Source organism: Pinus tabuliformis, chromosome 1_2 (genome assembly GCF_031772625.1).
Source record: "Pinus tabuliformis cultivar Carrire ecotype Pingquan chromosome 1_2, CPIR1, whole genome shotgun sequence".
Classification (NCBI taxonomy): domain Eukaryota; kingdom Viridiplantae; phylum Streptophyta; class Pinopsida; order Pinales; family Pinaceae; genus Pinus; species Pinus tabuliformis.
In genome coordinates, this window is record NC_142298.1 from 1,130,081,132 (window position 1) to 1,130,091,119 (window position 9,988).

Below are 9,988 nucleotides of genomic sequence, written 5' to 3' on the forward strand. Positions count from 1 at the left end.
CTAGCGCCATCGCTGCCCACTGCACCATCAAAATCCATAGTCCAAAGACCCTCTTCATCATCTTCAAGGTGCTGAAAATCTGATGTTGTTGAAGTCATGATTTGCTGCCCATTTGTTTCAGCGATTGACCTTATGACAGCATTCCTTTCTTCGCTTTCCGTTCTCAATACTTCTCTGAAATTTTCTGCAATGCCTGGGATATCTTCTACCTGAACTAACTGACTATCTATCTCATTGAAATTCTCCGCAAACAAAACAAAAGATTCTAAATCTGTTTGTACATAATTTACAGGATGATTCACGGGCTTTTCCTTACTAGTGATCATGTATTTCATCTTCTGTTCTCGATATAGCTTCCTCATCTGACCAAAAACTGGAATTGAAGCATATGAAAAATCAAGCTGAATCGTACCTTTGAGTTTGGCTCCCCATGATCTCGACAACAACATGCCAAATCGTGGAGGAATGTCTGCTACCACCACATCCATCAAAACATTCTTTGCTGGAATTTGATCTAGACTCACCACCAAGTCTTTGATCAAGCCAATACATCTTACCCGGCTGGAATCAAATGAATACAAATCATGATATTTCCTAGTGATATCAAGCCCCAGTTTCTCCATGATGGTTTTTGGCATCAAATTATGTGAAGCTCCCGAGTCAAACATGGCATTATGCAACACAAACTCATGCAGACGCAAACTGATATAAAAGGGAGGAACATCACTCTTAGGAGACTCACCATTCAAAGCTGGCCCAAAGATTAACTCCGGCTGATCATCTTGTACATTTACCATGTCTAGCATTGGGTCAAAATTCAACAACTTGGAAACTTGGCTTCGATAAGTAGTGTTCCTCATGACCTCTGTCAAAGGAATGGATATCTTCAACTTTGCAATCTCATTTTCCAAACTGAAAACTGGAAGCTTCTCACCTTCTTTTGTCGGATTATCTCTTTTTTCAGTTTTATCCTTTGGTGCATTTGATGGTTGATCCATCTTTGCTGCTGATGATGATGGAGTTGTTGAAGAACCAACTATGTCTTTTCCTTTTGATGAAACAGAGTCATTCTTGGCTGCAATATCTTTCTTTTTCTGCAAAGGATTTATAGGAATAGTGCGACCTCTCAATTTCCTTTGCTGTCCTTGCTGAGCTGATAATGCATTCAAGTACCCTCTTTGATATTCTTCAGTTTCTTCTTCAAGCATTGTATCACTTGACAAAATATAATGCTCATCTTGGGGAAAGACGGAATTACTCACCAACTCATCTTCTTCCGTGATATATGTAGGCATATCATCAGGGGTGAAAAAATGATTTTCCTCACCAACATTGTCACCCTCATCTTCAGAGTCTTGACTAACAAAATTCTGCTGAAAAGGTGGCTTCATTTGCTGCTGAACTGCCGTGTCTTGTGCCTTTGTTTCACGCTGCTTGATCCTATATTGTTGCTGCTGACCTCTGAAATTTGGGTTACGAATCTGAGGTTCCGGCTTGTCAATTGTGACCCTTTCAAGTAACCTCTTCACCTGTTCAACTGACTGAAGAACCTGATTTGATGTGGATGCTTCCTCCTTGATTGTAACTCGCTTTTCTGCCTTCATCCTTGCTCTCTTGTCATTCAAATTTGCCTCAACACTGACTGCAATTTTCTGCATATCCTCCAAGGTAGGGGGATCTCGGTCCCTTAGTGAATAAGCCATCTCCGGATCAAAACCATCCGGGAATTTGAGAAGTGCTGATTTTCTAGATGGCCTCAAATCATCGGGAATAGCATTATACACTGAATTGAATCTGATTATATAATCTTGAACTGACTCACTCGGATTACGCTTGAGGTTATTGTATTCGGCATTGATTTGCAACGGGTATTTTCTTATTTCCCATCGATCCAAGAATTGATTCTCAAGTGCTTCCAAGGTGGTGATGTTGTTAGCTGCCAACCCTCTGAACCATTTTCTTACTTCTCTGGCAAATGTTTGCACAAACAACCGCATGGTAACATCTTCTTCATCTAACTCATATAGATCAAAGAAAGTGGACATTTTATCGATATGTTGCTGTGCTGTAATACTTTGTGGAGTGCCATCAAACATGGGAATTTTACTTTGGTAATCAGCAGGCATATCATGAAGATTAGCAGGCAATACAAGTGGGGCAAACCGGGCTGCCATTTTTCTTGGTAATGTAGGTCTTGGAGTAGCAGGCGGAGTAGGTGTGGCAGTATGAGGAGTAGGAGGAGGAGAAGCAGTGTGTGAAGCCGAAGGTGAAACAACTGTAGATGGGGGATGAGTAACTATGGGAGTGATAACAATATAAGGGGGATTTGCCTGTTCATGCGCCGTGATAGAAGATCCAATATGACCAGAGATATTTTCAAGGAAATCAACAAGAGTTGTAGCTTGTACACGTGTCTGGAGATTCCTCAAAATGAAATTTTCAACTAATTTATTATGCCTCTCAAATTCAATAGCAGCTGCAAAATCAGGATTAGGAACTAGAGTAGCAAGTGCACTTTCAGATTTAGTTTTGAACAAGGACAACTCGAAGCTTTCGTCGAAATCAAGATCTTCAAGATACTCAAAAATAGCTGGGCATGAATGAGATTTCAGTATGCGGCTAGAATTAGAAGCCAGTTTGGAAATCAAGGAACGAAAAACCAATCAGCCTATAAAACTCTCAACTCAATCACCCGAAAGTTCAGAGTTTATAAACACACTGGGTTAAAAGCGCAGATTGCCATGTTACCTTCACTAGCTCACGGAGATTGACTGAAGCAGCGTTTATCTACTAACGCTGATGTAAAACAAGAGCGTTTTCGAAGGCTACCTGGCGTATCTTCAGGCTCCGTCTAAGCTTATGAATTAAACACGCCAATAAGCAAACAATCAATTTGTTCTCCCCAGTATGGTCGCCAGTATGTTAGCGCTTGAGATTTCACCCTAGGCTGAGGAAGGTAAACCTTCAAGGCAACATCAAACCATTTCACCTCGTAGCTAGCCCTACGGGGTATGAGAAGGCTCTCTCTGGTCAAACTCGGTAGATCTTTCAATAGGATGAGCTGACCTAATTAGGAACACTGATATTAGGCTAGTAAACTGATAAGGGGGGTTGATTTAAAGCTTTTGGTGTTTTTGGTGGCAATTGGAGGGAGTGCGATTCAGGGTGCGGGGATTGAGCTCAGTTTTTGCAGGTGGGTCTTTGGGGCAAGGTAGGAGTTTGTGCTGATGCCTTTAGCTGAGATGGATGATCAAAGAAGAAAAAGAGAAGCTAAAGAGGGCAAACAATGACTTTGAATCCTCTCTAGACAGTGGAAAACATAAACATTAAACAAATTTGAAAGTTGAGCATGGCAAGCATGAATTCAAACTTTATCACTTCATTTGTTTAATAAGATGCAGTAAAGAAAGAGATGGAACACGTAAACACACTTACAATCACAATAAGAGAATACACCATCAACACAAGAGTCCACAAGAATCCCAATGATGTCTGCAAAACCCTGGTCTTCCCTTTCCTCAAATTGCAGAGATACAAGTAAAATATACAATAGGAGCTTCTCCCTCAAGAGTCCAACCATGAAAATGAGCAAGAGAAGGCATAATATAGATGATATAACTCCTTTCCCCACCTCTAGGGGTCGAGCTCAGCTTCCTAGGAGCTGTTTCAACTAATTCCAAACTAAGCACTAGATAATAGGCAGTCAAAACAACTTGCCTCTAAAACTTAGGAAACCTATCCATGCATTAAATATTTACCATTTACATTCAAGAAACTTCTAGAAGTGATCAATGAGAGTAAAAGTATCTTAGAGCCATGAAAGTTACATAAAAATCCATGATTTACATGCCCAAAACATTAAACCAAGTGAAAACAGTGTTTTTCTGGCCGAACTGGTCAAAATAGGCAAAATTCCCTGACATGTAGCGCACATGTGCCTGACACGTAGCGCACATTGAGAGGCCTGTTTGAGGGCCTTCCCGGTGTCCAAATCAGGTGCAAGCTAGCTCATTGGAAAGGTCTGCGAGTCTTCTTTCCAACCCCACCGGAATATTTGAATTTGGAGTTCATTTGACCCCTCAAAACTCAATTCTCCCAAGACAACTTTCTGCAACTCAAAATATGGGCAGAAAGTCAAAATTTGCATGTATTTTGAGTTTTTGGAAGCCCAAATCTCCATAAAAACTGAAGTCCATCCATAGGTAGGTGTAACTTTGCATGACAATTCCAAAAATGCTGAGTTTTTCCCGTTCTGAGTTGCCCCCATGTAGCGTAGCGCACGGGGCGCTGCATGTCAAAAGGCCAAACCCTGTCAATTTCCCAAAAATGCCAAAAATGCCTCAAAACTTTCAAAATTTCTTGTGCTAGCTGCTAGGAAGAGGCTAATGAGTATCATGGTGAGTGAGAGAGGCCTCAGCCAAGATACGGAGTGGGTTGGCCTTCTTCTTCTTCCCAAGAGCTTCGGTCAACCTTCTTTGGAATATTTTCATCTTCGCCTTGCAAACATGCATCCTTGCCCAATAATGATTTTTCATGTTTCTCAGCAGCTTCTTTTCTTGGTTGGCCTTAGCCAACAGCCTCTCCAAGTGTGCATTGACCCGGATGAGCATGGATTCTCTCTCAGCAGGCAATAGATCACCGGGTCTTCTTCGGTTCAGGACTCGGTCAGTACGAATCCTCCATAACTCATCAAGTACTTTCTCCTCCTCTAACTGTTTGTTCCGCTGCTCCAGGTAGGTGATGGTCCATTGGGCACCCTCAAGTCTCCTCTGTAAAACATCATTTTCAGCTCTAAGATGCTGAATGATCTCCTTCGCCTCTTGGCTAGGAGAACTGGCCTCGAGATCAATCACTGGATCCTCATGAACCATAGGCTCTTTGCCCCTCTGCATTTCCTGTGCTGATGAAGAAAGCGAGGCGCCTTCCACCTGATGTGGAGATAACACTCGCTGATCTGAAGATGAAGGCGAGACCCCTTCCACCTGCTGTGGAGAAAGTACTCGCCGAGCTGCTGCAAACAAGGCCCTTGGGCCTTTCTGATAAGTGAGCTGAGGTGAGGAAGCTACATGTCTCGGAACAATGATCTCTGGCTGGTGAGATGGACCTCCCTCCTCATAAATGACCTCTGGCTCAGGCTGTGGCTATGGTGGTGCTGTGAAGAATTCATGAGAGATGAACTCTTCCCAAGGAATGCCCTGCTGGCTCAGCTGATGGGAAACAATGAGCTGGATGAGACCAAAGTGATATAAACTCGTAAACTGCTGGGCTGGGGTCTTCCTCTGTAATATAGGCACCATCTTCTGAATATCCTGGAAGAAGAAAACTGGGATGTGCATCAACAGACAGATGTGATAAGAGTACACCAGTGAAAACCTGCCCTCACATGTAAAGTAACGCATGATGAGTCTCAAGATCGGAACATACTCCCTCCGGATAAATCTGAAAGGAAAAACCCCCGACAAGTGTCTCATGAAGGCTGGCATGACATATGGCTCAAAATGAACATAATCCAACACTTTGCGCTTGGGCCACACCTCACCCACATTTGGTATCCCAGTAGCCTCTGAAATCAATTCCGGAGACAACACAAAGTTCACACCTGCCAGAGTGACCTGCCCATCATGAAGGTGCAAAACAAATAAGCGGGCCAACTCCCTGTGGTGCTGGATCTGAGCAAGCCTCTCGCAAAACTGAAAACATGACATATACCGAAAACAACTCACTGCCAAAGGACAGGCCTACAATTCTGCCAATGAGGTGGGTTCCTCTCTCTTGGGACGACCACCTTTGCCCCCCCTACGAGGCCTCCGCTGTACCTCAACCTCGGTAGAAGAAGACTGGTCATCACCTAGCTCATAGGTCTCGGTGGTTGACATGGTGCTTTTGAGCAAAGTGGAGAAAATAGACAAAGTAAACTGCTGCCCTTGCCTGCAAAAATGCTAAGTTGTATGTTGTTTTCAAGGGGAAAAAATCATGAAGGAAATGTTAGGGGAGGGGATTTTTTAACAAGGAAAGGGAAACATATGAAAACAAGGAATTTTCAAGGGACAATTCACAAACTGTCAAACATATAATCTCATCTTAATCAGCGGGAAATCATTTGCAAAGAAATGTTTTTATTAGGGTAACATGGATAATAATAACCAAGGGAAATGACATGTATGCTCAACAGGGGAATGGGACAGCATAGATAACTCGCTCATTTGATTTCTATCTTTCAATGTACATCATAAAGCACACTCTGTTTTTTCAAAGGGGTTCATGTACATTTGAGGCTAGGGGAAAAGGGCTTCATTGCCATTTTGTCAAAAGGGAAAAGGGGTTTTATTGACAAGGATATTAGGGGATAAAAGGAAAAACATGGTGTTTGCTGTTTAGGACCACAGCAACATTACTTTTGATCAAATATACATAGCAATATTTCCTTTGCTTTGGTTTATATACACAGCCACATTTTCTTTATTTTTTGTTTTGGCATTTTATCACCATATTGCTTTCTTTTTTTTGCATAATCATTTTGTTCTTTTTTCGTAGCATTTTATTCTTTTTTCTGTGTGTGTTTTTATATCACAATGGAGGGTATTTAGGGTTTTGGGAATGTGTTTAGGGAGGGGTAGGGTTTGATACTTGGAAGGAGGAAAATTTCATATTCTTTGCAAATAAGATAAGATAGAGACATATGATGACAATTGTGAAATAAATGGGGAAACATGGAGGGAGCATAAATGGGAAATTAAAACCTTGAAAAGAAAACACCAAACCCTAGCATTATGCCTACATTGACAAGCAATCACCAAAATCTATTTTCTTTGCATTCTTAGTGATAAAACATATAAATGAAAGCTCATCATTCACCATTCATCAATTCATCAAGTGTATAGACCCTACCTCGGTCGATTTTGCAACTTAGAGGGCGATTGGACAAAATTTGGGGCGGTTTTGATGTTAACAGCTTGACATGTAGTGCAGGGCACTCAACGGGTAGCGCACAACCTGACACGTAGCGCCCGTTATAAATTACCACTGCTGGGAGGCGCCTGACGAGTAGCACACAGCCCAACACGTAGCGCACAACCTCTGACGGGTAACGCACCTGAAATTGGTTGAATTTCTCTGCACTTTGCCTCTTTTCGCCTCTTCGCCCTCTCACTTCTTCTTGCAAGCTCTTTGGATGCACAATGAGGGTATTAAGAGGGAACTTGACTCTTTATAAGCTCAATTTAAAAAAATTTACTTACCAAACCCACTTTCTAATGTTTTGCCTTGACACTTTCTTTTAACACTGTTTTGAGTTTTCCTTTGTTCTGAATTTGATCTTTTGGGTGTTTTAGCTCCGTTCTTTTTGCAGGTAGACCATCTGATGGACTCTAGGGAGGAGACCAGAGTTATTGCCGGCATTTTGAAGAATTTTTGAAATTTCCTTATTGCTTTACAAAATTGACATGACCTTGGCTTTAAAAACAGGGTTTTTAAATCCAAGGTATAAAAAGGCTGTACATGATGAAAAATATCAATGAAACATATTTACATACCTCCTTCTGGCTCGCTGGGGACTCATGGACCTCTGACTCATGATCTTGCAATGACATTTAACTGAAACCCTAGACCTAAGGCTTTGGACTTCAAGACAAAACAAAACAAGTGTGACACAAGTTCATTAACGGATATGACCTGATCCAGCAAAGCCAAGAAGGGAAGAAGGACCAGCTCCTCCATCAGTTTTATGGCATGCCTAATGGAATGCAAAACTGACATTGATGAGACACCTACTTATGCATATGCAAAGAGATTTTTGATCACTGATGGAGGGCATCATGACCGACACTAACAGTCGGAACGTCGAAAAATTCGGTTTCAATCCCAGCAATACAAGATTATTGGAGATACACTTTATCGCTGGGGGGCAGACTTAGTTTTTCGACGTTGTTTAACTCACGAAGAGGCTGAGAGGGTTTTGAATGATTGTCACTCTGGAGCATGTGGCGGTCATATGTCTGGGTATGCCACATCTCAGAAGGTGTTGCGCGCTGGCTATTTCTGGCCGTCCATGTTTAAAGATTGTATCATCGTAGTCCGGAAGTGCCACAACTGTCAAGTGTTTGATCGCAAGATGCGCGCACCACCTGCTCCTCTCCACCCTATAATTGCCGTTGGTCCATTTGCCAAATGGGGTATCGATTTTATTACTTGTAACCCTCACTCGGCTGGGGGGCATGCGTATATCATCCTCGCGGTTGATTATTTTACTAAATGGGCCAAGGCGATGCCTACATTCGACGCAAGCGGCAAAACAGCTGCAGTTTTCGTATTCAATCATATTATAACTAGGTTTGGTGTCCCACAAGCAATCATCACTGACCATGGGAGCCATTTTCGAAACATCATGATGACTGAGCTTACAAGCCAGCTTGGTTTGCGCCACGATAGCTCTACTCCTTATTATCCGCAAGCCAACGGTTTGGTTGAGTCTATCAACAAAGTTCTGGTTATCATGATCCGACGAACCATTGGTATTCATCGGTCGAATTGGCACAACATGTTATTTTCAGCGCTATGGGCATACCGAACCTCAGTGAAAACTTCAACAGGGTTCACTCCTTTCTAGCTAGTTTATGGCTTGGAAGATGTGTTACCCATTGAATGCGAAATCCCATCACTTCAAATGGTTGTCGAATTACTTCCAGCTACTTCCGAAGAGGAGAAGCGTTTATTATACTTAGCTCAATTAGATGAGACTCGACGTGACGCTGCATTGGCAATCGAGACTCACGCAAAGCGAATGAAAGCTCAGTATGATAGAAATGTGACCCCTCAAATTTTTTCGAAGGGAGACCTAGTGCTATTATATGATCAAGCTAACGATAAGCTAGGTGCTGGAAAATTCGTTCCTATGTGGCATGGACCCTACATTGTAAAGCGAAAGCTAGCAAAAGGGGCCTATGAGCTGGTAGATTTTGATGGGGACTCTTTGGGTAAACCCAGAAATGGACTTTACCTAAAGAGGTATTATGCTTAAATGGTGGGTATGGAGAATTTTTAGTTAGGTTAGGTTTTCTTTCTAGCTAGTATGTTTGTTAGTTTAGTTAGTGTGCTTAGCTTAGAGAGTGTGTTTTTCGTCGTTATTCTGGCTTATCTTGGTTTTACTCTTGATATTGCAGATGTCGACGCCTCTCCAAACATACATTGGATTTGCTGATGGTGCTTGTCGTAGTACACGGAATATCTCTTCCGCAGCTTGGGTTATCTATTCGCCCTCTGACGAGTTAGTTTCTATGCATGGGGTAAGCCTCGGTCAAACGACGAACAACATTGCAGAATACAGTGCAGTGGTTGAATTATTATCTGAATCTATTTCATTTGGAATTCGACGTTTGATAGTGAGGTTAGATTCTGAACTTGTTGTATTACAGCTTGATAGAGTATATGCCATTAGAAATCCTGTGTTATTAAGGTTGTTTTTGAGAGTGCATATCTTGGAACGTGAATTTGATTACATTGAATATCAGCATATTCCAAGGCCTTTAAATACATTAGCAGATGCAATTGCTTCTCGAATGTTGGACAGACATTTACGATAATCATGCAAGTAAATTTAAAAACATTTCATCACATATGTTAAACAAGATAAGCCGGTAATAATCATATATATATAGATAGGAGTGTGTCAAAAAATATACATCGTCTTCGATCATAGGTTGAAAAACACCTTATGATCGACAAAAATGATAAGTGCAAAAAGCCAAAAATGTCATATGTCTCTACAAAAGTGACTAGCCAATCACTGGTGGTGCTCTCTATACGAGACCACTGCCCGCGCTACCCTACACAAGAACCTCCTAAAAGGTCCTGGGACTGCGACCACATAGCGCTGAAGTCGAATGGGAATGTCATCTATGGTGGTCTCTGGTATATCCGCCGTCAGATGCTCTAGATCCTGTTCTAGCTCGGCTAAAGTCTCTGCAGCCGCATCCTGTGGGGCTGGTGCTGG